Here is a 24938-nt window from a genome sequence, read left to right on the forward strand (position 1 = left end):
TAAAGTGACATCTCCTTATGCTCATCATATAAATAAAACTCCACCATAGGTGGTGAGCTCCTAGAATGGAAATGAAAGTTTTGCACAAAGATATTTGTGAGTAAGAGATACGGATCGCATTGGTCGTGGAGGAAAGCGGTAAGGCCTGCATTCTGAGCCAATTCATGAAAATCTTCATAAATCCCGGCTGCTCTCAAGAAATCCTCGGACGGCCATTCACACGCCCGAACCTCCGCGGTGTGAGGCAGATTATACTTAGGCTTCAGTGCCTTTTCCTTCAAGCTTTGGCTCGATGAGCCCCTCAAAAGTCTCCTCATCATTTTCTGAAAAATTCTGAAATTTTTAGTAACTTCAAAATAAAATTAAACCAAACTCAATAATATTGATAGCAACTACTCCTACAAGTGCCTAGGGCCTATATCATGCATCAAAACTACTTGGAACCATATAAATTTGACATGCAAGCTCAAGAACATGGTCACCTAGGCAACACAAATTTGCAATGAATAGAGCACTAGAACAAAAACTAATTGGACCAATGGAGGAGTCACATACCAAGGAACAATCTCCCCAAGAAGTTTTGTGAGAGGTGCTTTGAGCAAGGAGATCGAAAATGGCAGCAAAATGAGCTAGAACTCGTGCTTGAGCTGGATATTCGTGTTTGTGGGAGTGTAGCGACCAGACCTCAAACGGTCCAATCTCTGTGCTCCGGTGTCATCCCTGGATCAGTAATGCCGACACCACACAGTACTTGAAGGATTTATAATAGAGTAGCAATCACACACTTATTACATCGAGAGTCTCAAAAGAGAACTTATTACAATAAATACGGCTTAAGGCCATCTAATAACGATAACAGCGGAAGGCTTGGAAGATAAGTGAGTCCATCAACTCCAACAGCATCACTGAGTATAGAACCACGACCTAAAAGCACCTTACTCGCCATATGAAAAGTCTGCAACATGAACGTTGCAGCCCGAAACGGGTCAGCACATGGAATATGCTGGCAATGTAACACATAGAGAGAAATGAAAGAATAAGGCTATACTATATGCATATTTGGCTGGTGGAAAGTTCTATGGTTATAGTTTTGCATAAAGCCAATTTTTCCCTACTGCAAAGGAATACATTTTATGTAACTATCATGGTGGTTGTTAAACATTGAGAGTGTAGACACCCTCTCAATCCCAATTAAACATCATCATTAAAACCCAACAAATTAATTAGAGTAACATGGTGAGATTCACATGATAATCCAAGTACTAGATACTCAAGATGTCTATAACCAGGGACACGGCTAACCATGATTAGTTTATACACTCTGCAGAGGGTTGCGCACTTTTCCCCACAAGACTCGATCTCCTCCGTTGGGATTCTCGCACTACATGGTGTTTGAGAAACGGATGACCGAGACATAGTATTTCAGAAGCGCTAGCACCTTACGATCGGGTAGACCGTTACACCTACTTTCCCCTACATCTGCTAGTCTACCACTGTAAGAGTTCGCACAACTTAATCAACTATGCTAGAGCCCATAGTAGCTTGTGGCTGCACACGGAAGTTTCTAGTATGAATAATCTCATGATCCCTTTGAGCCTGGGTGGCGGTCCAAAAGAAAAACAGGCAATCGCTGGAATACCCAGGTGCCTCAATCCACCCAGATGTGTATTTAAGTTTCCACCTTAGATAAACCATTAATTTAACAATCTCACATCTGTCATGGATACACTCACCCAATCCACGTCTACTAGCATAGCATGTCATAATTAGCAAACGTAGAAGTAACTCCCAAAGGTTTGATAATAACAGGTAATAGGTTCTACCTCATCTACTTCCCAAACCCACAATTTAATTAGATCCTAATCATGCAATGTGTGAGGATTGATCTAATGCAATAAAAACTGGGTAATAGGAAGTATGATCAAAGTGTTACTTGCCTTGCCGATGATCCGCAAAACCTAGCGATTCGAAGTAGCAAGCGGCGCACTCCGGGTACTCTATCGCAAACAAACAAGCATACAATAAGTACTCAACTAATGCACAGGTAAAACTCAAATAAGAGATCTAACCAGAAAATTCAACTTAAGAACTCCGGTTGGCAAAAAGAACCAAATCGAACGAAGCAACGAAAGACAAACGACGAAAGAAACAAGCTTCGTTTACTAATCTGGATCTAAGTCAAATTTTACAGAGGCAAAAACTTGTTTGAGTTGGTTAAACGGAAAGAGGGTTTTGAGACGAAACTCCAGGCGCTTGAATCGCCTGATTCCGATAAACGAGCGAAAAGTTATACTAGAACGAAAATCGGATCAGGAATTGTGATCAGAAAAATCACGGAACAAATCCGAGAAAAAGAAAAACGACGAACAGATTAACGAACGAGTGTTCGTTATTTGGATCTAAACGAAGAACGCGTTCGTTAAAATGAACGAACGAGCGAACGCTCGCTAATTAACTAAACCGAGAAAAAAACCGATCTATCTAAAAGAACGAATAAAAAACCGAAAAAACCGGTGAAAACCAACGGTTTTCTAAAAAAACCTGGCTAGCGGCGGCGGTTCGACCTCGTCAGCGGTGCGGCGGCGGCTGGCGGCGGCTAGGGTTAGGGTTTAGGCGGCGGTGGCTTGGGCTTGGGGCGCGGCTCGGGTGGGCTGCGGGGCTCGGGGCGGCGCTATATAAAGCCTCCCCCGGAGGAGTCCCGGCCTAACACTGCCCGTAGGTCGGTTCGTGTTTTTTTTAAATAATTATGCTCAGAAAAAAACAAAAGAAATACTAAACAGACTCCAAAAATCCCGAAATAAATTTTCCCCGGCTTCTAAAATCAAGCCGCACAGGATGAACATTTATTTGGGGCCTAAATGCAATTTTGAAAAACACGCATTTTTCCTAAATTCAAATAAAATAGCAAATAAAACCAAAATAAAATCTTATTTGATTTTATTATTAAATCCTCAATATTTCTTTATTTTGGGAAAGTCATTTTATTCCCTCTCTCATATTTTTGTAATAGAAATAATTGAAGATAAAATAAATAAAATCAAATGATCCTATTTTCAAAATTTGAGAAAACTCAAATATGAAAATAACGAAATCCCCAACTCTCTCCAATGGTCCTTGAGTTGCATGCAATTTCTAGGATCAACCAAAATGCAATAAAATATGATATGCAATGATGATCTATTGTATAACATTCCAAATTGAAAATTTGGGATGTTACAAAGCTACCCCCCTTAAGATGAATCTCGCCCTCGAGATTCGGGTTGGCTAGAAAATAGGTGAGGGTGGTCCTTCAGCAAATCGTCCTCTCGTTCCCAGGTGGCTTCATCCTCGGTGTGGTGGCTCCACTGAACTTTGCAAAACTTGATAACCTTACTGCGGGTGACTCGGCTGGCATACTCAAGAATCTTAACTGGTTTCTCCTCATAGGTCAAATCACTATCCAACTGAATTGCTTCCAGCGGCACTGTATCTCTCAGCGGTATATCAGCCATCTCTACGTGGCACTTCTTCAACTGGGAAACGTGGAACACGTCGTGAACTCCTGACAATCCTTCGGGCAATTCCAACTTGTAGGCTACTTCTCCCATACGCTCAAAAACTTTGTATGGTCCTACAAAACGTGGCGCTAACTTTCCCTTAACTCCAAAGCGCTTAACTCCTCGAAGTGGAGATACTCTAAGATGTACTCGGTCTCCGACTTCGTAAACTGTCTCCTTGCATTTAGAATTTGCGTAGCTCTTCTGCTTGGACTGGGCTACCTTGAGCCTATCGCGAATCAATTTTACCTTCTGTTCAGACTCCTTAATCAGATCCGGTCCAAACAACTGACGGTCTCCAACTTCATCCCACGACAATGGGGTCCTGCACCTCCTTCCGTACAAGGCTTCGAAAGGGGCCATCTTCAAACTGGATTGATAACTGTTGTTGTAAGATAACTCTGCGTATGGCAAATTCTCGTCCCAACTAGATCCATAATCTAGCGCACAAGCTCTTAGCATATCCTCCAAAATCTGATTGACTCTCTCGGTCTGTCCATCTGTCTGCGGATGGAAAGCTGTACTGAACTCTAGCCTGGTACCCAAAGTTTCATGCAACTGATTCCAGAACTTTGAGGTAAACTGGGTTCCTCTATCTGATACAATGCTCCTTGGAACTCCATGCAGACATATGATCCTGGTCATGTATATCTTTGCCAACTTGGCACTAGTATAGGTAGTCTTCACTGGAATGAAGTGAGCTACATTTGTCAAAGGATCGAGTACAACCCAAATCGATTCATAGCCTGAACGAGTTCTGGGCAATCCCGTGATAAAATCCATGCCTAACTTATCCCACTTCCATTCGGGTATTGGCAATGGCTGTAGCAATCCTGCTAGCTTCTGATGCTCTGCCTTTACTCTCTGACATACATCACAAACCGCTACATACTCCGCAATATCCTTCTTCATTCCGGTCCACCAGAAAGTATCCTTCAAATCCAAATACATCTTGGTATTTCCTGGGTGAATCAAATATGGTGAATCATGGGCCTCTTGCAGAATCAACTTCCTGATCTTCGGATCGTTGGGCACATAAACACGATCTTCAAACCATAAGGTATCGTGCTCATCCTCACGAAATCCTTTAGCTTTTCCTTTGCTCATTTTCTCCTTAATAGAAGCAATCTCCTTGTCAGTCCTTTGAGCTTCTCTGATCTTATCCATCAAAGTAGACTGAATCTCCAATGCTGCTACATAGCCTCTTGGGACTATCTCCAAACATAGCTCACGAAGATTTTCGGCTAACTCCCTGGGTAAATCTCCCGTCATTAGGGTGTTGACATGACTTTTACGGCTCAACGCATCGGCTACTATTTTAGCCTTTCTGGGGTGATAATGCAATCTCATATCATAATCCTTGATGAGCTCCAACCATCTCCTTTGCCTGAGATTCAACTCCTTCTGCGTGAAAATGTACTTCAAACTCTTGTGATCCGTATACACCTCAAAATGGTTTCCAATGAGAAAATGTCTCCAAGTCTTCAATGCATGTACTACGGCTGCTAACTCCAAATCATGGGTGGCATAATTCAACTCATGAGGTTTAAGCTATCGTGAGGCATAGGAAACAACTCTTCCTTCCTACATAAGCACTGCTCCAAGTCCTCGACGTGAAGCATCGCAATACACCTCATAATCCTTAGTCTGATCTGGCAAAATCAACACTGGTGATGTAACCAAACGTTTCTTCAACTCCTGGAAACTGGCCTCACATTCCTCGGTCCATATGAACTTGGTATCCTTCTTCAACAACTCCGTCATAGGCTTTGCAATCTTCAAGAAATTTTCAATGAATCTCCGGTAGTATCCTGCAAGTCCAAGAAAACTCCGGATCTCTCCAACTGTTGTTGGCGCTTCCCAATTTGTCACAGTGTCAACCTTAGTGGGATCTACTGCTATACCTTCTCCGGATATAACGTGTCCGAGAAATCTAACTTCCTTCAACCAAAACTCACATTTTCTAAATTTGGCATATAACTGATGTTCTCTGAGCTTACCAAGTACCAAACGCAAATGCTCCTTATGCTCCTCTTCATTTTTCGAGTAAACCAGGATATCATCAATGAACACTACGACGAACTTATCCAAAAACTCCATAAACACTTTGTTCATCATGTTCATAAAATATGCAGGTGCGTTAGTCAGACCAAATGACATAACGGTATACTCGTACAGCCCATACCTGGTGGTAAAAGCCGTCTTAGGTATATCCTGTTCTCGAATCTTCAACTGATGGTATCCTGATCGCAGATCGATCTTGGAAAATACCTTAGCTCCTTGCAATCGATCAAACAAATCATTGATCATCGGTAGTGGGTATAGTTCTTGATGGTTACTTAATTCAATCCTCGATAATCAACAACCATCCTTAACGATCCATCCTTCTTCTCCACTAGAAGTACTGGCGATTCCCAAGCCGAAGAACTTGGGCGGATATATCCTTTATCCAGTACCTCCTTAATCTGCTTCTTAATCTCCTCCAAATCCTTTGCGGGCATCCTATATGGTCTCTTAGATATTGGCCCTGTGCCTGGCAAAAGCTCAATCAAAAACTCAATATCTCTATCCGGTGGCATGCCGGGCAACTCCTCTGGAAATACATCAGGGAAATGCTTCACTACTGGTACTTCCTCCTGCACAACTCCTGTTAATGAATTTACTTGAGTCCTTTTAGGCACATGCCGGGATACATACTTGATCCTTCTCCCTTCTGGGGTGGTAAGCAAAATTGACTTATTGGCGCAATCGATGTTTCCTCCATACATCGACAGCCAATCCATACCCAGAATTACATCCAAACCTTGTGATTCCAAAATGATTAGATCCGAGGGAAACACATGCCTACCTATACTCAATGGCACTTGAAAACACCCCTTACTAGCCATATACTCCGCTCCTGGTGATCTTACTAACATGGGTGTTCTAAGAACTTTGGTGGGTAGGTTATACTTATCCACAAATCCCCTTGATATGTATGAATGCGATGCACCAGTATCGAAAAGAACAAGTGCAGTAAATGACTTGACCAAAAACTTACCGATTACTGCATCCGGCTGCTCTTCAACCTCCTCCATGTTAACGTGGTTCACCTGTCCCCTGTTGAAAGGGTTCGGCTTCTTCCCAGAGCTTCCATTGCCATTTCCATTCTGAGATTCAGGACATTCATTGGCATAATGTACGGTCTTCTGGCACTTAAAGCAAGTGACTTGGCTCAGGTCTCTCTTGGCTGGGGTTGATGGGTTGGTACGGTTCTGGCCGTTGCTACCTCCATTCCCATTACCATTCTTGGGGCCATTATGATTGTGCGAGCTACCTCCTCCATGGGTATGCTGAAAATGTCCTCCCAGTCTAGGGGTAGAACGTGGCTTCTGCTGAGCTCCTGAATTGTACTTTCCTTGGCCATACTTCCTCCTTGCGATTCTCAATCTGCTGCTGCTTCCCTTCAATCATGAGAGCACGATCTACCAACTCCTGGTAGTTGTTGAAGGTTGCTACCATCAATGGCATGCTCAACTCATCATTCAACCCTTCCAGAAACTTCTCCTGCTTAGCTGCATCCATAGCAACGTCATCTGGGGCATAACATGCTAGCTTACTAAAGTCCTCCACATACTGGCCAACTGTCCGTCCTCCTTGGCGCAAGTTGCAAAACTCACGCTTCTTCATGGCCATAGCTCCTACTGAAACATGGGCAGTATGGAAAGCCTGCTGGAACTGGTCCCATGTGATAGTATCGATAGGTAAAGTGGCTGTGAAATTATCCCACCATGATGCTGCGGGTCCGTCAAGCTGATGTGCGGCAAACTTCACCTTTTCCGCATCTGTGCATCCTGCTGTGGTCAACTCCCTTGCTGTCTTACGGAGCCAATCATCTGCTACTATAGGCTCGGTGCTACTGGAAAACACCGGCGGATTCAGCCTAAGAAAACGGGCTAAGTGATCAACAGGTGGTGGTGGTGGGTTGTTGTTGTTGTTGTTCCCCTGATTATGATTCTGGACTAGCAACTACATCAACGTGTTCTACTGATGGATCAACTGAGTGAGCTCCGGTGGGAAGGTAAATCCGGGGTCACGTCTTGGAGGCATCTGAGGGTTTAGAAAAGATGAGATTTAAGAATAGAGAGGGGTCTAGAGAGAAAACACTACCCATATGCACATGAGGCAAAGGCAAACAATTCACTTCATTCAATCAAACAAGGGCATACAATCGATCTAACTATCGCAAAAGTGCTCGGACTACTATATGTACATGGTGGACTACTACTACTGATGGGGTGGTCTACTAGAAATATTCTTCGGTTGCAGACTCCATGATATCTGCTCCTACTTCATCAACATAGTCATTATCGCTATCATCTAGATCCGAGTCGGTGTCGTCGATGATGATGTAGTCTTCCGGGTGAATCTCCTTGGGTTCTTCGTCTTCTTCTACTGGTGTAGGGCCTCCCATAAATATTCTGATCTTCTTGATCAGGTCGTCATTCTTCTCCACTAATACTTCGATTTCCTCTTCATAATCTTCACGTGTAGCCTTGAGTTCCTCCTCCAGCTCCTTGATTCTTGTCCTTGCCTTCTTCAGATCTATCATGTCGGCACACATCTGGTTCTCCTGACGTCGCATGTGCTGGTTTAACTCCTGGATAAAAGCTGTAATTGATCTATCCTTCCTGGTGCTGATCATCTCCCAGTGCTCATCTCTGTCGGTGTTCTGGGAACGGGGGTCCCCAGACTTGCATGCCTGCGGCCTGGGGCGTGGCTCAAGTGGGGGCCCAGCGCGGCCCATCTTCATCTGCCCAAGCTCAAGACCCTCGCGAGGGGCTAAGCCACGCGGGGCGGACGACCGGAAGCTTCCTCAAAGACAGCCTCTTCTGGAAGGCTCGCGAGGAGGCGGAGAGATCAATGCAAGGGTACCTCGCAAGGATCCCATGACGCAAGCCATGACGATCGAGGCCAGGCGGGCGCCAGCCTGCGCAGGGTCCTTGTTTCCCCTTTGGTGCAAAGGGGGCAAGCACAGGCCAAGGCATCAGGCAAAGGTTACCATTCCGGTGCAACGAGACCAACACTAGCCGGACGGCCGGACGGAGGTCACCGTGGAGCCCAAGACGGTGTCATAACTAGTGCTTTCGGCAGCCGAAGACCACCTTTGGTCAGGATAACTTGTACTAGATGTTCCCCTTCAAAATGGCTAATTGTTGGCGCCCTCCCCGCTCATTATTTTGGGGAGAGGCCCAAGGCCTCTATAAATAGAGCTAGCCACCGCGGAGTAGAGGGATCGGATCGAATGGAATCGAGGGGAGAGGGAGAAGAACATTGAGAAACCCAGTAGACTAAGTAGAACAAACCGCACCAGCTCAAGAACACCCCTCATGAGGCTGTTTTTTCCCTGTACTATCCATTATCAGCCCCAGAGGCAATCCACCACACCACACACTAGAGTAGGGTATTACACCGCAACGGTGGCCCGAACCAGTATAAACCTTGTGTCTCTTGTGTTGTTCATCATTTTCATCTTAGTTCGTACGAGAGGATCGGACTTAGATTGGTAGGGGAGAGATCTCCGTGTGCACCCCAGTGTTCGAACCTCAAGGGTCTGCCGGAACCCGAAATCCGACATTTGGCGCACCAGGTAGGGGGTGCGCCGAAATCTTTCTTCCGCTGTTCGCGTGTGATCTTCCGTCGTGTCCATGGCTGACGCTCGTCAGGCTCGCGCCGAGCGCCGGGCTGCTCGCGCCACTCGCGTCGCCCAGACGGCGCCCGTTGGCGACCCCCTCGTCATTCCCCGTCGCCCGCCGCCACCGGCCCGGCGGGGAACGAGCAGCAGGCCTCGTCCTAGCATCCTTCGGTGCGGCGGGATGGCCGCACCGCCACCCCGTCACTGACTCCAGCTGGCTCGTCGTCCCACGCCCGTCGCGCACCCATGGATGCGCACGCCTCACTGCTCTTGGCGCGGGAGCTCCTGCACTATCGCCCCGTCGACGACCTCTACGAGGACTGGCTCGCCCGCATCACCGAGCTCGTCAGTGCCGCAGGGGGCTCCCCCTTGCGGTCCCTCTCGCTGCCTCGCCCTCCGTCCCGCGCAGGGAGCGAGGATCAGGAGGCGCCTCCGCCGCCTCCTCCCCAAGAAGGTGCCTTGGCTCCAAGGCGTGCAGCCCCAGAGCGAGACCCTCCACGTCCGGCGCCTGCGCAGCAAGAAGGGAGCTGCCAAGAGATCCCACGTCCCCGGGAAGGTGCTCGCGTGCTCCCAGCGCCGGCGCGCCAAGATCGCGCCCCAGCGCCTCCACGACAAGACCCCGCGCTGCTCCCAGTGGCGGCGCATGGTGACCCGCAAGAACGAATCGAGCACCAGCAAAGGGCGCCGGTGGCCATGGCGGGCTGCCTCGCCTTCACCCCCGAGCTGCGCGGCGTCACATGGCCAGGCAAGTTCAAGCCTGACCTCCCTCCCCGCTACGATGGCACAGCGGACCCGTGAAGTTCCTACAGCTCTACAAGCTGGGCATCGTAGCCGCCAACAGAGACGAGAAGGTCATGGAGAATTGGTTCCCCATGGCGCTCCAGGACGGCGCCCGCACCTGGCTCCTGAACCTGGCTCCCAGCACGATCTCCTCCTGGAGCGAGATGCGCACCCGCTTCATCGCCAACTTCCAGGGCACTCGCGACTGGCCCCCGGCCGTGAGCGACCTGTGCCGCATCAAGCAACAGCCAGGAGAAACCCTGCAGAAGTACATCTAGCGCTTTAACTACGCTCGCCTCAAGATCCCCAAGGTAACTGAAGAAGCTATCATCTCAGCCTTCTTCAACGGCGTGCGCGACGTCAAGATGAAGGAAGAGCTAGCGATCCATGAAGACCTGTGCACATCACTGGAGCTGTTCAATTTGGCGACTAAGTGCGCCAGGGCTGAGGAAGGGCGTCTCTCCCTCCTCGAGCTCCCGGCAGCCGACCCGGAAGAAAAGAAGCTCAAGGCCAAAGGCGTGAAGCGCAAGGGGGCTGCTATGCTAGCAGCGGAACCGGACACCAAGCGAGGCAGAGATCAGCATGAGTCATCCAAGGGTGGATGGTACTGCGTGTACCACGACCTCCACACCCACAACACCAACGAATGTCAAGAGCTCAGAGCCATGCGAGATGGGCGAATCAGCCGACGCCCAGAGCGCAACGACATGGGCTATGGACGAGGAGGAGGAAGAGGCGGCGGACGATGGGAAGACCGTGTCCTTCGCCAGGGATGGCGTGACCGCCCTCGCGAGGACCGCTAGCAGGACCAGCCTCGCGAGGGAGGATAGAGGGACCAGCCTCGTGAGGACCGCCCTCATGGCAACGCAGGCCTCCCACCTCTGCCGCCTCCACCAAGGAGGAACGAAGACCAGCACCAAGACGATGGGGCTGGGGCTTCCAAGAGCCGCGTGCAATTGCTTGCATCTTGGGTGGCGCCTAGGCCCCAGCCTCACGGCGCGTCTTCAAGTAGTTTGATCACGAGGTGAATGCAGTCCTTCCCAAGCTTGAGGCCACGCGCCCTCTCAGGTGGTCTATGTGTGCAATCACGTTCAGTTCCGCAGACCAGCTCAAGTGTGCGGCAATGACCGGAACCCTCCCGATGCTTTGCTCCCCAGTCATCAGCAACGTGCAGGTCACCAGGACCCTCATCGATGGCGGGGCAGGACTCAACGTCCTGTCCGTTGAGAAGTTCGACAATCTCCAAGTGTCGTACGACCAGCTTCAGCCGACCAAGCCTTTCTTAGGAGTCACCGATGGTTCCACTGTTCCAATTGGGCAGGTTCGCCTTCCGGTCACCTTCGGGCAGCGCAACAACTACCGCACCGAGCTCATCGACTTCGACGTCGCTCACATCTGCCTGCCATACAACGCCATCCTCGGGTACCCAGCCCTAGCCAAGTTTATGGCAGTGACTCACCATGGTTACAATGTCCTCAAGATGCCAGGAAGCGGTGGAGTCATCACCGTACCCTGTGAAGAAAGGGACGTAGTGTACTCGCTCGAGCGTGCGTTCCAAGCCGCAGCAATCGAAGACCAAGATTGCAGGAGCGAGAGACCTCCCGAGGCGACCCTCAAGAAGAAGGCCTCACCTGGCCCGAACCACAAGGAGGCAGGCACCTCCAGAGATATTGCGTCAGGATTCGCGCCCGATCATGGAGCGCCACCCTCTCGCGCATAGGAAGGCGCGCCCGGCGCCCTCCTTAGGCAGGGCTCGGGGGCTCTCTCTTGGGGAGCCGCCGACCTTGCCAAGGTCGCGGGGGAGGCTCTCGGGCACCACTTGGAGGGGTGCTTTCAAGCACGCTTCCCTCAGGAAGGTACAAGTCAAAGGAGACCAAACCCTCAGGAGTTCATCGCAAGGAACACCCATGAGCTACAAGAGTCTAGAGTCATGCGCGGCAGATGCCGCTTACCTGCCGTGGCCCCGCATCCAGGCGAGGATGGGCGACTGCGCATCTGCGTCGACGTACCAGGGCTCAACCGAGCTGCGTCTCAGGAGCGCCTATGGCCTTCGGCCGTAGGGCGCTGCGAGGGACCACCTCACAACTACGTTCGCATGCCCTTCGGCCTGCCGAGCGCGGCCGCCGCACATCAGCGCCTGTTGAGGAGCATTCTGGAGGCTCAGGAGGTCAGGCATCGCGCGGTCCTGGCGGAGGTGGCGATGGTCCCCGAAGACCTGCACGTGCCACCGGAGCCTCCCGAGGCCCCTGGGCCTGGGGGCTCATGAGGGCCGACATCTTCACCGCACATCGCTCACTTCCTCAGCATCACTTCATCTTCAACAGCACCAGGTGACATCTTTTAGAGTTCTACCTTCATCTGGGAGCGCCCACATGGCATCATCATTCCTAGGCCGCGTGGGTCAGTCCCCGCGGCATGTATCCATTTTGTTTATGCTCTTTACTTACCTTGTTGGGGGCGCCCTTCGGGCTGCATCATCCCCACACCGCTTGGGCCCGACCCAGCGGTAGTTGCTTTTCTAGCATTTACCTTAGGACGAAGTTGTTCTTTCACGCTTAATCTGATTCCCATAATTATCGCCTATTGCTTGTCGTCATGCAAAGCGCTTGCGCGTTAAAAGGGGGGCGTCTGAGCATCGCGACTCATGGGCTCTTACTGGCTCTCCAGCCCTCACCCCTGGCCTCGACCCACGGCATCGCGACCTGTCATACCAGCGGCGGTTGAGCTCGCTCGAGGGCCGGGACCTGAGGACGTAGAGCATTTGCATTCTAACAACCCTGCAGGAACACACCAATTGATAAAGGCCCAGAGCCAGGCACAACCCACCTCGAGGTAGGGCCTCGTGAGTCCCGCGCTGGCTCACAGGTGCCCAGATACACCTCTCCTAGCCCTACCATGCCGGCCACGTGTCAGGGCGGGGCTGTCACGCCCCGAGGGCTCCTCCCGGAGGGGAGCCCCCTCCCACGCACCAGTGGAAGCACCATGCTCCGCGCTGGCTGACGACACTGCCGAGGAGCGGCTATGCCCGTACACATACGGAAGCGCTATGCTCCGCGCTGGTGATAAACAATTGAGGACGGCCCACGGCCGTACCAACCTCAGGGAGCTCAGATCTCAGTGTCCGGCACCATCGCAACGCCTCCCCTTGGGAGTGCCGCACGAAGGGGCTGGACACGGGGGCTACGCCCAGGCCTCGCCCGAGCGCACGCCACCCAGCCAGGTCCCTTGGACCCGGTCGTCGCGCGCCAATCCTCGAGCGGAGCCAAGGTACGAAACCCGTTTGAGCATCTAGGGGGACTCCTGAGCATCGCGACTCAGGAGCCTAACTTGGCACATAGCCCCTCACTCCTTAGCCCCATCCTTGGTTCCCGGTCGGGGCTAACGCTGGGTGAGGTATGCGCGGGGCCGGGCCCTGCCGACGTAGAACGATCAATTCACTCCTCGCTCCCCCTTCCATACTTGTTGCTCGCGCGTCAAGGGGGACTCCTGAGCATCGCGACTCAGGAGCCTAACTTGCCATGTAGCCCCTCACTCCTTAGTCCCGTCCTTGGTTTCCGGTCGGGGCTAACGCTGGGTGAGGTACGCGCAGGGCCGGGCCCTGCCGACGTAGAGCGTAAGCAAGTAGGAGAGGACGATGCAAATTCCAGGAAATTCAAAGCAAATATTACAAGCCATAAGATTGTTCCACAACGCCAAACACGAGTTTAAACGCCCCCGCGAGGCATGGTGCATTTGCAGGAATAAAACAAGATGGAAGTCGCGAAGGGATCACTCCCCAGTAATGCCGTCACCGGTGGTGGAGTCATGCTGGACGGCTTCGCCTCTCGAGGTCCCAAGGCCGGGGGCACCACGCCTAGGCAGGACGCTGGGGGAGCGGAACTTCCCCAGCAAAACCTCGGCTCGGCCTTTCATGGCCTCAGCGGCAGCAGCGGCACGGTCGCCGCTAACGGGCTCCAGCAGGCTGTCGAAGTCGACGTCGGGGTCGCGCAGGTAGACATGGCTGAGGACATGCGTCAGCACCGCAAAAGACAGGGCACACACCTCAGCCTCGATCGTGGGGCCAAGGCCGTCTGCGACATCCTCAAGCGCATCAACCAGGAAGGGGAGTAGCTTGGCGGGGCCGTCCTCCGCACCAACCAACGGCTCCTCCAGGCCACTCTCATACAGCATCTTCAGTATGCCTCGAGCCTTCTTCTCCAGCTTCGCGAAGGCCACCCGATCCTCCGCCAGAACCTTCGCCTTGGCGTCCAGCTCGGCCCTCTCCGCCTGCAGTGACTGCTTCAGCGTCTCCATTTCGCCGTGGCGGTCATCGAGCTTGGTGCCCCGGCCCTTGACGGCGGCCTCCCGAGCCTTCATCTCCTTCTCTCTCTCCTGACGGCCATGGGCCTCCTTGGCGAGCTCGTCGCACAAGCCTTGTAGCTCGACCTCCAGCTCCTTGCAGCGAGCCTTGGCAGCCGCAGCATCGCCCAGGGCAGCGTCGCGGGCGGCCTTGGCTTGGTTGGCGGCCTGCTTCTCCCCATCAGAGGCCGCCACGGCCTGGCTCAGCGCTGCTCGGACGGAGGCAGCGGAACAGGCCTAGCCAGAAGCTAGCTCCAGGCGCCCGGCCGCCAGGCGAGGGTCCGCGCTCAGAAGATCCTCCCACAGCTGGCTCAGTTCGCTGGCGGCCTGGTCTAGGACGGCGGCAGAGGAAGCAGAAGAAGCGGGAACTGGCGGAGCGGGCGAAGAAGACGGTGGCGTGATCACGGTTTGGCAGGAAGGAACCCTGGGCTTTGGCCACCCCGACTACGGCATCGGGCGCAGTCGACTCCAGAGTCAGTGGGGCCATGGGGGCTGGCTCCTCGCCGAGGCGTCCCAGTCAGCCTCGCGAGAGCGATCGGACCAGAGAGGCGTGAGCCGCGCCATCTTCCTCCCCAGCGGACGAAGGCACCGCCCCGGCAGAAGGAGTCGCCCCAAGCGGGGCCGCAGAAGCCCCTCTCAACCTCTTCGCCGCAGGCGCCGGCCTAACAAGAGAGCATGGACGTCAAGCCTCGGGGGCAGAAATCAAGCAAAGCAGGAATCGGGCACTTACTGGTCGTCGCTCACTGACCCAAGTAGCCTCCGGCCGAACTTGAAGCCCGAGAGCCTACGGCCCGGGTCAGCCTCGGAAGGCTCAGAAGCAGAAGCCACGTCGGGAGGGCTGGGGCTGGTTTCAGACCGCCCAGGGGTCAGAACCGGCCCTGGTGGAACCAGCCCCGACCTGCCCCTCCTTCTGACCAAGGGAGAGTCCTCCCCTCCTTGCCCGGCATCGGCATCATCATCATCTGGCATGGAGCGAAGGGCCCGAGACCTGAGCCGAGGGAAGGACTCCCCCGACTCTTCGCCATTCACCTTGAAGACAGACTCTTCGTCCTCCGCTTCTTCCTCCTCCTCACTCTCACTAGAGCTGCCAGAGGACACGTTCACCATCGTCAGCGCCGCAAGATCCTCGGGAGCTGCCGCAGGCACCAACCCCTCACCGTTGAAGGTGGGCATGGCGCTCACCACCTGCCCCCAGTCATCCCGAAGGAACAGGGGGACGAGAGCGCCCACCGGGCTCGCCACGTCTCCCCCAACCAAGGAATGGAGGGCCGCGAGAAGATCCTCGTCGGACAGGGCCTCGGAGCTCAGGCGCAGGGCGGCGTTCGCTTCCCCGAGCCTCCACAATGGGAGCGAGTGCTCCTGGAGAGGAGCCACCCGGTGCACCAGGAACTCCCTCAGGAGCGAGGCCCCGGTCAGCTTCGCCGCCCCCAAGTTGCTTGGCCTCAGGTCCGCGTTCATCCTCTTCAGCACCGCCTTCGCGCGAGGGTCGACGAGCTCCGCGCGGGACCACGCGTCGACGGCCTTGGGCTGCCCCGTAGGTAGCACCAGACGGGGGTGGAGGCGCCCGACGTCCACCATCACCCATTTGCTTCGGAAGCCTTCGATCCTCTTCCCAGGCTTCGAGATAGCATTGGAATTGGAGTACGCAATGAAGCTCGCACATGCAAAGACTTGGACGCCAGAAACCCGGAGGGAGAAAAAGTGGCGCAGCAAGACCACCGAGGGCTTCACACCGACATGAGCCTCGCAATAGTAGGCAAAAATCGCCAGGAGAAGGACAGAGTTGGGGTGGAGATGCAGAGCCTGTAAGTTGTACTGGCGGAGAACAGCAAAGAAGAACTCAGAGAAAGGCGACACCAGGCCGGCGACAATGGCACTCATGAAGAGCGGATAGAAGGTGCTCCCCTTGACTTCAGGCTGGTCGGAGCCGGCCTTGAGCACAGTCGCCCCCTTGCTGCCCTGCGCTACCGTCATCAGGCGCATGAGGGCGAGGTTCTTCTCTGACAGGTTTGGGGAATCCAAGGCCGGCGAGTACCAAGCATCAGCCGGGGACTTGAGAGGCGCCATGGCGTGCCGGATGCAAAGGATTGAGACGGATCTGGAGGATTTTGGGAGCAAGAGGAAGGAGAGCGAGAAAGGGGATCTAGGGCAAGACGGACGAGAGCAGGGCAAGTAAGCCTGGCCAGGGCACCCCCTTTTGTCAGTCGTGCAGTTGCCGAGGCGCCGTGGGGAAGCGCAGACGCCCACGCCCAATCAACCGCCATGCGGCGCCCAAGGCCGCAGGTTGTTAGGGCCCGCAGCGCTTCATGCTTGCCCCTTCGCTTCTCTGCTAAGCTAAGCCCGCGCGCACCTTGGGCCCGGGGGCTACTGTCGGTGTTCTGGGAACGGGGGTCCCCAGACTTGCCTGCCTGCGGCCTGCGGTGTGGCTCAAGTGGGGGCCCAGCGCGGCCCATCTTCATCAGCCCAAGCTCAAGACCCTCGCGAGGGGCCAAGCCTCACGGGGCGGACGACCGGAAGCTTGCTCAAAGACAACCTCTTCAGGAAGGCTCGCGAGGAGGCGGAGAGATCAATGCAAGGGTACCTCGCGAGGATCCCATGACGCAAGCCATGACGATCGAGGCCAGGCGGGCGCCGGCCTGCGCAGGGTCCTTGTTTCCCCTTTGGTGCAAAGGGGGCAAGCACAGGCCAAGGCATCAGGCAAAGGTTACCATTCCGGTGCAACGAGACCAAGACCAGCCGGACGGCCGGACGGAGGTCACCATGGAGCCCAAGACGGTGTCATCACCAGTGCTTTCGGCAGCCGAAGACCACCTTTGGTCAGGATAACTTGTACTAGATGTTCCCCTCCAAAATGGCCAATTGTTGGCGCCCTCCTCGCTCATTATTTTGGGGAGAGGCCCAGGGCCTCTATAAATAAAGCTAGCCACCGCGGAGTAGAGGGATCGGATCGAATCGAATCGAGGGGAGAGGGAGAAGAACATTAAGAAACCCAGTAGAGACTAAGTAGAACAAACCGCACCAGCTCAAGAACACCCCTCGTGAGGGTGTTCTTTCCCTGTACTATCCATCATTAGCCCCAGAGGCAATCCACCACACCACACACTGGAGTAGGGTATTACACCGCAACGGTGGCCCAAACCAGTATAAACCTCGTGTCTCTTGTGTTGTTCATCATTTTCATCTTAGTTCGTATGAGAGGATTGGACGTAGATCGGTAGGGGAGAGATCTCTGCGTGCACCCCAGTGTTCGAACCTCCAGGGTCTGCCGGAACCCGAAATCCGACAATCTCGGCGCCCACAAATCTGGTAGATAGTATCCTTGAGATCATTGCGGTAAACTTCTCCAATGTGTCCCATGGCGATGTGAGCTGCCATGCTCTTTCCTAGACTCCAGGTTGGTGCATCAAAGGAAAACTCTATGGGCTCAATGACTGGCATGAACGTCCTTCCTGGAACTTAAACTTGAATCATCCAGCGCTCCTCTTCAGGTAAAGTGGCATTGTAGGTTCCGGTGAAGCATGATACTCCTATGTTCAGATATCTAGTGACTTCCTTCAAGTGACGTCCAAAGGGTGTATCTTCATCCGGTTGCGTGAACTTGTTCCTTGCATTCGCCATCCTAAAAGAGTAGAAAAGATGAGCAGTCAGAATGAGAAGAGTGAGTAGTGATCTAGGGCTTTAGCTTAGTGGTCGTGTCCTACAATCAGCGTGTGCTCTGATACCATCTTGTAGCGACCAGACCTCAAATGGTCCAATCTCCGTGCTTCGGTGTCATCCCTGGATCAGTAATGCTGACACCACAGAGTACTTGAAGGATTTATAACAGAGTAGCAATCACACACTTATTACATCGAGAGTCTCAAAAGAGAACTTATTACAATAAATATGGCTTAAGGCCATCTAATAACGATAACAACGGAAGGCTTGGAAGATAAGTGAGTCCATAAACTCCAACGACATCACTGAGTATAGAACCATGACCTAAAAGCACCTCACTCGTCGTCTGAAAAGTCTGCAACATGAACGTTGCAGCCCGAAACGGGTCAGCACATGGAATATGCTGGCAATGTAACACATAGAGAGCAATGAAAGAATAAGGCTGTACTAAATATGCATATTTGGCTGGTGGAAAGCTCTATGGTTACAGTTTTGCGTAAAGCCAATTTTTCCCTAGTGCAAAGGAATACATTTTATTTAACTATCATGGTGGTTGTTAAACATTGAGAGTGTAGACAACCTCTCAATCCCAATAAAACATCATCATTAAAACCCAACAAATTAATTAGAGTAACATGATGAGATTCACATGATAATCCAAGTACTAGATACTCAAGATGCCCATAACCGGGGACATGGCTAACCATGATTAGTTTATACACTCTGCAGAGGTTTGCACACTTTTCCCCACAAGACTCGATCTCCTCCGTTGGGATTCTCGCACTACATGGTGTTTGAGAAACGGATGACCGAGACATAGTCTTTCAGAAGCGCTAGCACCTTACGATCGGGTAGACCGTTACACCTACTTTCCCCTACATCTGCTAGTCTACCACTGTAAGAGTTCACACAACTTAATCAACTATGCTAGAGCCCATAGTAGTTTGTGGCTGCACACGGAAGTTTCTAGTATGAATAATCTCATGATCTCTTTGAGCCTGGGTGGCGGTCCAAAAGAAAAACAGGCAATCGCTGGAATACCCAGGTGCCTCAATCCACCCAGATGTGTATTTAAGTTTCCACCTTAGATAAACCATTAATTTAACAATCTCACATCTGTCATGGATACACTCACCCAATCCACGTCTACTAGCATAGCATGTCATAATTAGCAAACGTAGAAGTAACTCCCAAAGGTTTGATAATAACAGGTAATAGGTTCTACCTCATCTACTTCCCAAACCCACAATTTAATTAGATCCTAATCATGCAATGTGTGAGGATTGATCTAATGCAATAAAAACTGGGTAATAGGAAGTATGATCAAAGTGTTACTTGCCTTGCCGATGATCCGCAAAACCTAGCGATTCGAAGTAGCAAGCGGCGCACTCCGGGTACTCTATCGCAAACAAACAAGCATACAATAAGTACTCAACTAATGCACAGGTAAAACTCAAATAAGAGATCTAACCAGAAAATTCAACTTAAGAACTCCGGTTGGCAAAAAGAACCAAATCGAACGAAGCAACGAAAGACAAACGACGAAAGAAACAAGCTTCGTTTACTAATCTGGATCTAAGTCAAATTTTACAGAGGCAAAAACTTGTTTGAATTGGTTAAATGGAAAGAGGGTTTCGAGACGAAACTCCGGGCGCTTGAATCGCCTAATTCCGATAAACGAGCGAAAATTTATACTAGAACGAAAATCAGATCAGGAATCGCAATCAGAAAAATCACAGAACAAATCCGAGAAAAAGAAAAACGACGAACAGATTAACGAATGAACGTTCGTTATCTGGATCTAAACGAAGAACGCGTTCGTTAAAACGAATGAATGAGTGAACGCTTGCTAATTAACTAAACCGAGAAAAAAACCGATCTATCTAAAAAAGGAATCTAAAAAAACAAAAAAATCCGGTGAAAACCAACGGTTTTCTAAAAAAAAAGTGGCGGACGGCGGCGGTTCGACCTCGTCGGTGGCGGGGCGGCGGCTGGCGGCGGCGGCGGCGGCTAGGGTTAGGGTTTAGGCGGCGGCGGTGGCTTGGACTTGGGGCGCGGCTCGGGTGGGCTGTGGGGCTCGGGGCGGCGCTATATAAAGCCTCCCCCGGAGGAGTCCGGGCCTAACATGGCCCGCAGGTCGGTTCACGTTTTTTTAAATAATTACACTTAGAAAAAACAAAAGAAATACTAAACGGACTCCAAAAATCCCGAAATAAATTTTCCCCAGCTTCTAAAATCAAGCCGCACAGGATGAACATTTATTTGAGGCTTAAATGCAATTTTAGAAAACAGGCATTTTCCTAAATTCAAATAAAATAGCAAATAAAACCAAAATAAAATCTTGTTTGATTTTATTAGTAAATCCTCAATATTTCTTTATTTTGGGAAAGTCATTTTATTCCCTCTCTCATATTTTTGTAATAGAAATAATTGAAGATAAAATAAATAAAATCAAATGATCCTATGTTCAAAATTTGAGAAAACTCAAATATGAAAATAGCGAAATCCCCAACTCTCTCCGAGTGTCCTTGAGTTGCGTGAAATTTCTAGGATCAACCAAAATGCAATAAAATATGATATGCAATGATGATCTATTGTATAACATTCCAAATTGAAAATTTGGGATGTTACAGGGAGGAAGATGAAGTGTGTGGGTGCAGGAATAAGTGGAGGAGGGCCATTGTGGGCTCAAGAGGCAGGGGGCGCGCCAGGGGGTAGGGAGCGCCCTCCACCCTCGTGGGCAGGTGGTTGACCCCCCTGCTGTGTTCTCAGTGCCAAATATTCTGAAATATTCTAGAAAAAATCATATTTAAATTTCAGGGCATTTGGAGAACTTTTATTTTCGAGGTATTTTTCATTGCACGGATAATCAGATAACAGACAGAAAAATATTTATTTTTATTTTATTTAATATAAATAACAGAAAGTAAAAGTGGGGTACAAAAGGTTGTGCCTTCTAGTTTCATCCATCTCATGATCATCAAAAGGAATCCACTAACAAGGTTGATCAAGTCTTGTTAACGAACTCATTCCGAATAACATGGAACAGGAGAAATTTAGAATAACACTATGTTACCTCAACAGGGATATGCACATCCCCAATAATAAGAATATCACATTTCTTCTTGACAGTAGGAAGAGGAAATTCAAAACCTCCAAATATAATCGATGGCATTTTCCCAATAGAGTTGATACTATGAACTTGAGGTTGTTTCCTCGGAAAGTGTACCGTATGCTCATTACCATTAACATGAAAAGTGACATTGCCTTTAGTACAATCAATAACATCCCCTGCAGTATTCAAAAAGGGTCTTCCAAGAATAATAGACATACTATCGTCCTCAGGAATATCAAGAATAACAAAGTCCGTTAAAATAGTAACGTTTGCAACTACAACAAGCACATCCTCACAAATATCGACAGGTATAGCAGTTGATTTATTAGCCATTTGCAAAGATATTTCGGTAGGTCTCAACTTATTCAAATCAAGTCTATGATATAAAGAGAGAGGCATAACACTAACACCGGCTCCAAGATCACATAAAGCAGTTTTAACATAGTTTCTTTTAATAGAGCATGGTATAGTGGGTACACCGGGATCTCCAAGTTTCTTTGGTATTCCACCCTTAAGAGTATAATTAGCAAGCATGGTGGAAATTTCAGCTTCCGGTATCTTTCTTTTATTTGTAATAATATCTTTCATGTACTTAGCATAAGGATTGGTTTTGAGCATATCAGTTAATCGCATACGCAAAAAGATAGGTCTAATCATTTCAGCAAAGCGCTCAAAATCCTCATCATCCTTTTTCTTGGATGGTTTGGGAGGAAAAGGCATGGGTTTCTGAACCCAAGGCTCTCTTTCTTTACCATGTTTCCTAGCAACAAAGTCTTTCTTCTCATAACGTTGATTCTTTGATTGTGGGTTATCAAGATCAACATCAGGTTCAATTTCTATATCATTATCATTACTAGGTTGGGCATCATCATGAACATTACCATTAACATTATTACTAGTTTTAGGTTCATTACCAGATTGAGTTTCAGCATCAGAAATAGAAATATCATTTGGATTCTCAGGTGGTTCAATAACAAGTTCACTAGAAGCATGCAAAGTCCTATCATTTTTCTTTTTCTTCCTTTTAGAAGTATTAGGTGCATCTGTATTATTTCTCTGAGAATCTTGCTCAATTCTCTTAGGGTGGCCTTCAGGATACAAAGGTTCCTGAGTCATTCTACCAGTTCTAGTAGCCACTCTAACAACATTATCATTATCTTTACTATTCAATTCATTGAGCAAATCATTTTGAGCTTTAAGTACTTGTTCTATTTGAGTGGTAACCATATAAGCATGTTTACTAATAAGTTTAAGTTCACCTTTAACATTAGCCATTAATCACCCAAGTGTTCAAGCATATTTGAATTGTATTTCAATTGTCTACCAAAATAAGCATTAAAGTCTTCTTGCTTAGCCATAAATTTATCAAACTCATCTAACCATGGGCTAGCAAATTTAGTAAACAGGATTTCAGCTTTATCATATCTATAGAGAGAATTTACCTTTACTACCTGTGTCGGGTTATCAAGACCATGAGTTTCTTCAATAGGTAAAGGATTAAGATTATATGTTTCTTCAACATGCGGTAAATTAAGACGATGTATTTCTTCAATAGGAGGTAAATTCTTAACGTCTTCATCTTTAATACCTTTTTATTTCATAGATTTCTTTGCCTCTTACATATCTTCAGGACTGAGAAATAGAATACCCTCTTCTTCGGAGTTGGTTTAGGAATAGGCTCAAGAATTGGCTCTGGAGGTGTCCAATTATTTTCATTTGTCAACATATTATTCAATAGAATTTCAGCTTCATCCGGCGTTCTTTCCCTGAAAACAGAACCAGCACAACTATCCAGGTAATCTTTGGAGGCATCGGTTAGTCCATTATAAAAGATAACAAGTATTTAATTTTTCTTAAGAGGATGATCAGGCAAAGCATTAAGTAATTGGAGAAGCCTCCCCCAAGCTTGTGGGAGACTCTCTTCTTCAATTTGCACAAAATTATATATATCCCTTAAAGCAGCTTGTTTCTTATGAGCAGGGAAATATTTAGCAGAGAAGTAATAAATCATATCCTAGGGACTACGCACACAACCAGGATCAAGAAAATTAAACCATATCTTAGCATCACCCTTTAATGAGAACGGAAATATTTTAAGGATGTAAAAGTAACGAGTTCTCTCATCTTTAGTGAACAAGGTGGCTATATCATTCAATTTAGTAAGATGTGCCACAACAGTTTCAGATTCATAACCATGAAAAGGATCAGATTCAACCAAAGTAATTATATCAGGGTCAACAGAGAATTCATAATCCTTATCAGTAACAAAGATAGGTGTGACGCCCCCGATTCAATCGTACACTAATCATACACGCAAACGTGTACGATCAAGATCAGGGACTCACGGGAAGATATCACAACACAACTCTACAAATAAAATAAGTCATACAAGCATCATATTACAAGCCAGGGGCCTCGAAGGCTCGAATACAAGAGCTCGATCATAGACGAGTCAGCAGAAGCAACAATATCTGAGTACAGACATAAGTTAAACAAGTTTGCCTTAAGAAGGCTAGCACAACTGGGATACAGATCGAAAGAGGCGCATGCCTCCTGCCCGGGATCCTCCTAAACTACTCCTGGTCGTCGTCAGCGGGCTGCACGTAGTAGTAGGCACCTCCCGAGTAGTAGTAGTAGTCGACGGTGGCGTCTGGCTCCTGGGCTCCAACGTTTGGTCGCAGCAATCGGGTATAGAAAGGGGGAAAAGAGGGAGGAAAGCAACCTTGAGTACTCATCCAAAGTACTCGCAAGCAAGGAGCTACACTACATATGTATGCATTGATATCAAATGGAATAAGTGTATCATATGTGGACTGAACTGCAGAATGCCGGAATAAGAGGGGGATAGCTAGTCCAATCAAAGACTACGCTTCTGGTAACCTCCATCTTGTAGCAGGAGAAGAGAGTAGATGGTAAGTTCACCAAGTAGCATCGCATATCATAATACTAACCGATGATCCTCCCCTCGTCGCCTTGTGAGAGAGCGATCACCGGTTGTATCTGGCACTTGGAAGGGTGTGTTTTATTAAGTATCCGGTTCTAGTTGTCATAAGGTCAAGGTACAACTCCAAGTTGTCCTGTTACCGCAGATCACGACTATTTGAATAGATTAACTTCCCTATAGGGGTGCACCACATAACCCAACACGCTCGATCCCATTTGGCCGGACACACTTTTCTGGGTCATGCCCGGCCTCAGAAGATCAACACGTCGCAGCCCTACCTAGGCACAACAGAGAGGTCAGCACGCCGGTCTAAATCCTATGCGCGCAGGGGTCTGGGCCCATCACCCATTGCACACCTGCATGTTGCGTACGCGGCCAGAGAGCAGACCTAGCAACCTCCATTACAAAGGAAGTTGCGTTACGCGGTCCAACCCGGCACGCGCCGCTCAGTCGCTGACGTCACGAAGGCTTCGGCTGATACCACAACGTCGAGTGCCCATAACTGTCCCTGCATAGATGGTTAGTGCGTATAGGCTAGTAGCCAGACTCAGATCAAATACCAAGATCTCATTAAAAGTGTTATCTTGAAATAACCGCGAACGCCAACCAGGGCCAGGACCATCTCTCTCCTAGGTGGTCTCAACCTGCTCTGTCGCTCCGCCTCAAAGTAACAGTCGGGGGCCGTCGGGAACTCAGGCCCACCACTACCTGGATGGAGCCACCTGCCCCTTCAGCCCCCATCTCCAAACAGTATCACCGGTAATGTAACAGTGTAAAGTATATAGTATATGCCCGTGATCACCTCCCGAAGTGATCACGGCCCAGTAGTATAGCATGGCAGACGGACAAGAGTGTAGGGCCACTGATGGAACACTAGCATCCTATACTAAGTAG

The sequence above is a fragment of the Triticum urartu genome, chromosome 7A, assembly GCF_056163025.1.
Source record: "Triticum urartu cultivar PI428250 chromosome 7A, HENAU_Tu73, whole genome shotgun sequence".
Classification (NCBI taxonomy): Eukaryota; Viridiplantae; Streptophyta; class Magnoliopsida; order Poales; family Poaceae; genus Triticum; species Triticum urartu.